The sequence below is a fragment of the Miscanthus floridulus genome, chromosome 6, assembly GCF_019320115.1.
Source record: "Miscanthus floridulus cultivar M001 chromosome 6, ASM1932011v1, whole genome shotgun sequence".
NCBI lineage: Eukaryota > Viridiplantae > Streptophyta > Magnoliopsida > Poales > Poaceae > Miscanthus > Miscanthus floridulus.
In genome coordinates, this window is record NC_089585.1 from 17975383 (window position 1) to 17982133 (window position 6751).

Genomic DNA, 6751 nt, shown 5'->3' on the forward strand with positions numbered 1-6751 from the left:
ACTGGCCTCCAGCCCCAATTTCAGCAGCATTATAACAGGATATAAGAGAACATGTAAAACACTATTTCACTAGGATATAACGTAATATCTCATCAACATATAACACAACTTTTGAGCATTATATATCATGATTTTGGTTCCATTCCAGTACCATAATAGCTGATAGTTTGCAAGTTCACAGCTGAATTCCAAAATATGAAATAGTGTTGCATAGCGGCACCATATTTACACACATAGAGTTGGACAAAAGACCACACTTGCCCAGCCATGCTCACACACAGATTAGAGTTGAAAAGGTAATGTTTCTAGCTAATAATGAGCCTACGATTAATTCCTCCAAGTGAGATAGACGCCATCCTTCTTGTTGTAGGACCTGGGCTGATCGGAGAAAGAGAAGACATGCTTCTTGTTGTTACACCTGGACTGGACATCACTTTTGGATCAGCAACAGTTTGTGATGGTTCAGCATCAACAGTGGAGACTTCGACAACTTCAGATTTGGATTTTCTAGGAGGCGCAACATGGATTAGACAGGGAACAAAATGCATTACACATAAGACATGATTTATTATTTACAATACCTTTGCTTTTTTTGTTTTTTTTGGACGAGGTGGTGGAAGCTCGTGTTCTAATTCAGCTTGAGTAGCAGTACAACTCTTCTCTATATGTCCAAACTGAAAGCACCTTCTGCATTGATATGGGCCTCTTTTTCCTGCTTCTCCACTAGCCTTGATTCTTTTCTTCCTTGGTCTACCAGCAGGGCGTTCTAGCTTTGGAGGAATCATTTTAAACCCAGGGTCAAAATTTGGCCATTGTGTCTTGTCACCCATTGGAGTGATCACAAATTGATAAGCTGCCTTGAACCTCTCTACTGAATAGTAGTCATCCACAAAGTTCTCAATGTTAAGTTGTCTAACTTTCCCAAATAGAGCTATTGCATGAGTGCATGGTTTTCCAGAAATCTGCCATTGTCCACATCCACAGGTTCTTTTCTAGATGTCAACAGCAACTCTCCAATTCTTCCCTTCTTTTGTTATTCCTGATATCTCACCTGACATTGCACCACTCTTCTGGATTTCATAGTGGAGTCCTCGGCTCTTCATGTTCAACTCATGTAACACACTTGGCAGGATACACCCTTCCATTCTATTGGCTATCACTTGCCTTGTGTAAATCTTCTCCATGATCTTCTCCCTAATCTTATCCATTAGATCAGCAACTGGAAGATCTTTGTCATCTTTAATCCAATTGTTAAAGGATTCTGAGATGTTGTTGTTAACATAATCAACTTTGCATTCTTTTGAGAACTTAGATCTGCTCCATTTCAGCTTGTGATGCCTATTTAAAAATGGAACTGCTTTAGGACTAGTTGCTGCAATTTTCTCCATTAGTGTGCCATACCTATGATCTGTACATGCCCATGCACAAGGCCACATATATTTTAGCACATCACCCTTGAACTTTTTCCTAAAATTAGCCATTAGGTGCCTAAAATACTCACGGTGCTCCACATCACCTTTGAAGACCTTATTGACTGCATATGCTAATCCCTTACAAGCATCAGTGTGAATTGTTAATCTAGGGGGAGTCCCAACTGCTCTTTTCAGTTGTGCCATGAACCATGCCCAGTTGGAATTTGTCTCTTTGCTAAATATCCCATATGCAACTGGATACATCCAGTTGTGCCCATCAATTGCAGTTGCTGTAGCTAACTGGCCTTTATACTTTCCAGTAAGGTGAGTGGAATCAACCCCAAGGTAAGGCCTGCACCTAGCCATAAATCCATCAATACATGCTCTAATTGCAACAAACATCCTAGAGAAGTACATTTCTCCATTAATTTCCTTGCAATCAATCTCAACAATGCTTTCTGGGCAACAATCTTCTAGTGCTGCTTTGAATCTCCATAACATTTGAAAGCTCTCCTCCCAAGTACCATGAAGATCCTCCAATGCAGACTTTTTTCCAGGCCATACTTTAAAATATGACAATTCAATGTTGTAGTGTTTCTCCAATCTTCTCTATAATTTCTTTGCACTTATAGTGGGATCCTCCTTTACAACATCTTTCACCTTTTCAGATACCCAAGCTATGGAAGCCTCTCGACCCTTCATCTTGCTTGTACTGGGACAAGTGTGGACATCCAATCCTGAGAGTTTGATCACCATGAATGTGTTGCCACCATGTAGTTTCTTTGCAAACACTCTCCAATTACAATTTTGATCTGCACACCTTGCCCTGTACCTTTTTGTGTCACTATGTTCAATCATAGTTTCAAACTCATTTTTGATGGCATATTGCCTAATAGTGTGGACAAAAGCATTCTTGTCTACAAACGTGTCTCCCTCCTTAATGATTGGATTCTCTTTATCATGTGATGTGTGAGGCGCCAGAAAATCATCAAGCATAGTAGCCTCATCATCAGGTACAACTTCACTATCAAAGTCTCTAATTTCTGGAACAGACGTAGCCCTCTTTCTTTGATGCATGTCTACTTCAACTGGATCAATGACTACATGATCGTCATTTTTAAAGTACCTCCACTCTTCATTTGTTCCAGTTGGCTCATCTCCATCAGGATCACACCCAGCAGTCATAAAGTGCTCATTCTCTTCCTCTATAGCCATTGGTGGCCCTGCAGCTGTTTCCCCATATTTAGGTGCTTCTGCCCATGCAAATCCTTTGTCCAGTGTTTCCAAATCATTGTCCACTGCAGTAGGCATCACCTCCTCTCCTATGTTAACTGCAATAGGCATATCCTCTTCTCCTGTGTTCACTGCACCAAGCATCTCTTCCTTTACTATGTTCACTGCAGCAATCATCTCTTCTCCTGTGTTCACTGCAGCAAGCATCTCTTCCTTTCCTGTGTTCACTGCAGCAGACATCTCCTCCTCTCATACATTCAGCTCACGTCTGCCCACTACCATGAACAATTTCACTAGTCTAGATGCCCTTAGCAAGTCAAGAAGCTGAGCATCAGACGCCAACTTGCATGTCACATTATTCCCTGATCGAACCCAGAAATTTGCCACTTGGTCACTGCCCCATGTAAAACATGGAGCAATATCTTTCTCTAGATCAATGATTGCGTACTCTTCTGAATCAACAATCCAACTTACTGTCCTACCCCGATTGTACTCCCTTCTACCGTCTTTGATAGTGAAGTAAGCATTGACGGTGACCTCTACTTTGCATGCACTGTTCGGATCAATTCTGCAACAATAGTTACCAACATATGGAAGGGAGACCAAATGTAAGGACCAATCGATAGCAATTCCAAGTTCAGGACATAAAAAAATTGCAATTCCAAGTTCAGGACAAATGACGGTGACCTACCAGCAAACTAAATAAATAAAAATTACAATAAATTACACAGGCTTAGAAGACAGAAAAAAAAGATCTTACCCATCCGGAACCTCGGCCGGATCCATTCTGCTCAAATCAGGACCAATTTCTCAGCACTATGAGAGGGGAAAAAACTAGGATTTAGAACCAGGAAAATAAGGGAGGAAGAAGAGGAATACAGGGATACACACCATGGAGTAGAGGGCAGCGCCGTCGAGGAGGCAGCCACCGCCGATGAGGTGCGCTGCTATGGAGCCTGAGCCACCGCCGGGGAAACGCGTCGCCGCGACTCTTTCGCACGGGGCGAGCGTCGCGCACTGGAGGTCCGCAATGCGACTCCTCGCACGGGAGCGAGTCGAAGCTTCTGGTCGTCCTCGTGGCTGTGTTGGTTTGCCCAAGGGCAAAAACGGAACTTGAAAAATGTGTGATCGGCAAACAGGAAAAGGGATTAACGATCTTGTAACGGAAGCAAACAGAATGGTACATGGCTATTGCATTGTGATCTTTTGATGGTAAGTATTATAAGGTGATTCTTTTAATGGTATACATCTAAAGACATGTTCTTTTGATGGTATGGATCCAATTTTCCCTAAATTAAAACAAAATTTGGGATTCGGCCCGTGATTGAAATTGAAACAGGTTCGTGCTATGAGACCTACATGCTGCTGTCTATTCAATTTTGACTGGTCAACTTAGCTGCGACGAATTTTTCGAATTTTGTTCAAGTTAAACAGACTAACAGACGGTGGGCATGCAGGGAGGGGTGGTTCTCCGGTTATCCAAGCGGCCATTTGGTCTCGATTGGGATCGGCGGGGGGGGATGAAGCTAGAGTGCTTGCATAGGTCCAGGTTGCCTGCCTGCCCTGCCCAACTGGGTAAGAGAGGTGCAACTAGAGCTGCGTGGCCTACTAAACTTGAGCGACGGCACGGTGTGCAAGAATTGAGAAAGGACCTACTAAACTTACCTCAAGCTGGCGGTTAAATTAAAGCGCCGTAGAGCTTCAGGAGCAGGTCCGGATCGAAGTCGCCCCCAAGTGCAACAGCCACGACGAGGGCGAGGAAGGACAAGCACAGGTTGACGAAGGCAAAATTACCGCGGCGGCCCACCGTGCTCAGCCACAGCCCGACGAAGAGGGTGACGACGCCGGTGAGCACGGCCGCTGTCAACGCGGGCGTGTACACGGGGGCCCTCAGACCAGTGATGCACGCAGAAGCTGAAATGACCACTGCGAGAGGCCCGACATCAGCGCCCCGCGTCTGCAGCAGCAGGTGCCTGCAGCAGCAGAGGGTGACGATTGGACGAAGGCGGAGCGGGGAGGCATTGAGTCAGGCAGACTGTACCAGGGTATTTATAGAGGAAATTTTTTTTATTGATTTCTCTCTTTTTTTATTGATTTCTCTCTACCTGCGACACAACTATTCCCTCCGTATCGGGCCCACCGGCGCTCCTTGGCTCGCCCACCCGGCCCTTCCCACGCTCCCATCGCTCGCCCGCTCGGTGGACCCGGTCTCGCGGACTCTCTCCCCGCCCGCACTCGTACTGTACGTACTTATGCACTCAACCAAACATCAAGGCCTTGATGTAGCAAGCAAGTCTGCCTAGTCTGTCTCAACTTAGGCCTGGATGGGAGAAGCGAGCCAAGCTCTCCTCGTCATGGAACCAATCACGCCCCAAAAGGACGTCTCGCACACCACAGGGGCATCTTGGGTGCCGTTCAAAGGAATCATTTTGTGTTTGGATCCAGGGATGTCCCGTCCAATATTTGGATGTTAATTAGGAAGACTAAACATGAGGTAATTATCAAAACTATTTATATAAGGCGTGACTAATTAGCAAGACGAATTTGTTAAACCTAATTAATCCATCATTAGTATATGTTAGTGTAGCACTGTATTATCAAATCATGGAATAATTAGGTTTAATAGATTCGTCTCACAAATTAGTTTATATCCGTGTAATTATTTTTTGCAATTAACCTATATTTAATAATTCTAATTAGCATTAAACATCGACGGGGCTAAAGTTTAGTCCCCATCTAAACACCCCGAGCGGGGTGCCGGACGTGGACACGTGGTGAGCGTGACACATCACGCGGGGAAGTGCCAGGGGAACGAGGGGCAGTGCCAGGGGGATTTTTTTTTATTTTTAACACCTTTTAAAACTATTTTTAAAATTGACATTGTTTTTTTTTTCAAATCTAACACTTTTGGCCGCGCCTATTCGCACGGCGCGACGAATTCAAGCTGTCGTGCCATGCATGGGGGGCGCGGCGAGGCTGCCAACGTGACAGCGACCAGGGCCGCTGACCGGTGACGTGGCCCAGCTCTGCCGCGCCACCGATCAGGGTGCGGCTGTGACGCGCCACCCGTTAAGGCGCGACAGAGCCAAATAGAGGCCCGCGGCCCAGTCCATTTCCTCCCTCTCTGTTTCACTCCGCGCCGCACAGAAGCCGCCTCTGTGCCGCCCAGCCCCCGCCACCACGTCTCCTAGCCCGCACCACCGCGCCATTGCCTCCCGGCTCCCCCACGACCGGCCGCCGAATTTTCCTCCCTTGCAGTTTCCCTCCCTACCTTCTCCAAAGCTCCTCCTCGGCCTTATCAAGGTAATGAAGCTCCTCCTCGACATTCACGGTAGATCGAATGATTTGAATGAGTAGTTAGGGTATGGAGAAAAATATGAGTTCGTTAGAACATTGGATTGAAGGATTAGGATTAGGATTACCAATGTTTAGGTTAATTGGTTAGTTAGAATTATGATTACCATGTATTTTGCTTGTTTGAGTTTGCATCTCAACTTTTATATGTGAATAAATATATGGACACACTGTTGATGTACCAAATTTTATTTTTTATTGACCAAAGTATAGTTTTTATATAGTTTTCATGTTTGCATCTAAGATAGAGTTTGCACCAAAATGTAGGTTATATTTTATTTATTGTAATGCAAATGGTTCTCATTGATATTAATTTGTGATGTTTTGATTTTTGTTTGTTAAATTACAACCGTTTTGTTAGATTCAAGATATGTATCGGGATGAGTTTTGGCGAAAACGGAGTCGTCCTCGAGAATTATATCCCGACATGTCTAGCAAAGATGCCCCCGTCCCTCCTGACCTCCCTGTTCCTAACTGTGACTGTGGTTTCCCGGCCGACGTGTTTCAATCAAGACATCTAGACATAGCGACGCGTTGCTTCTACACATGCAGTCGTTTTAATGTAAGTAATTGTTTTCACTATCTTTTTTTCTTTATTTGTGTATGTAGGTTACTAATATTTTGTTGGAATATTGTTTTGTAGGACCATGAGAGGTGCCTTTTCTTTCAGTGGATCGACGGTGCAGACAAGTATGACCCTAGGTACCTCCTTTTCGACGATTGGTGTAGAGGGAGACATCCACGTGAGCACT

The 6751-nt window shown here is 44.7% G+C and overlaps 1 pseudogene; it reads right to left on the bottom strand.

The window, feature by feature from the left end:
* Positions 1 to 305: 305 nt before the first annotated feature.
* LOC136460298 (uncharacterized) lies at positions 306 to 3815 on the bottom strand (annotated as a pseudogene).
* Between the last annotated feature and the right edge of the window lie 2936 nt (positions 3816 to 6751).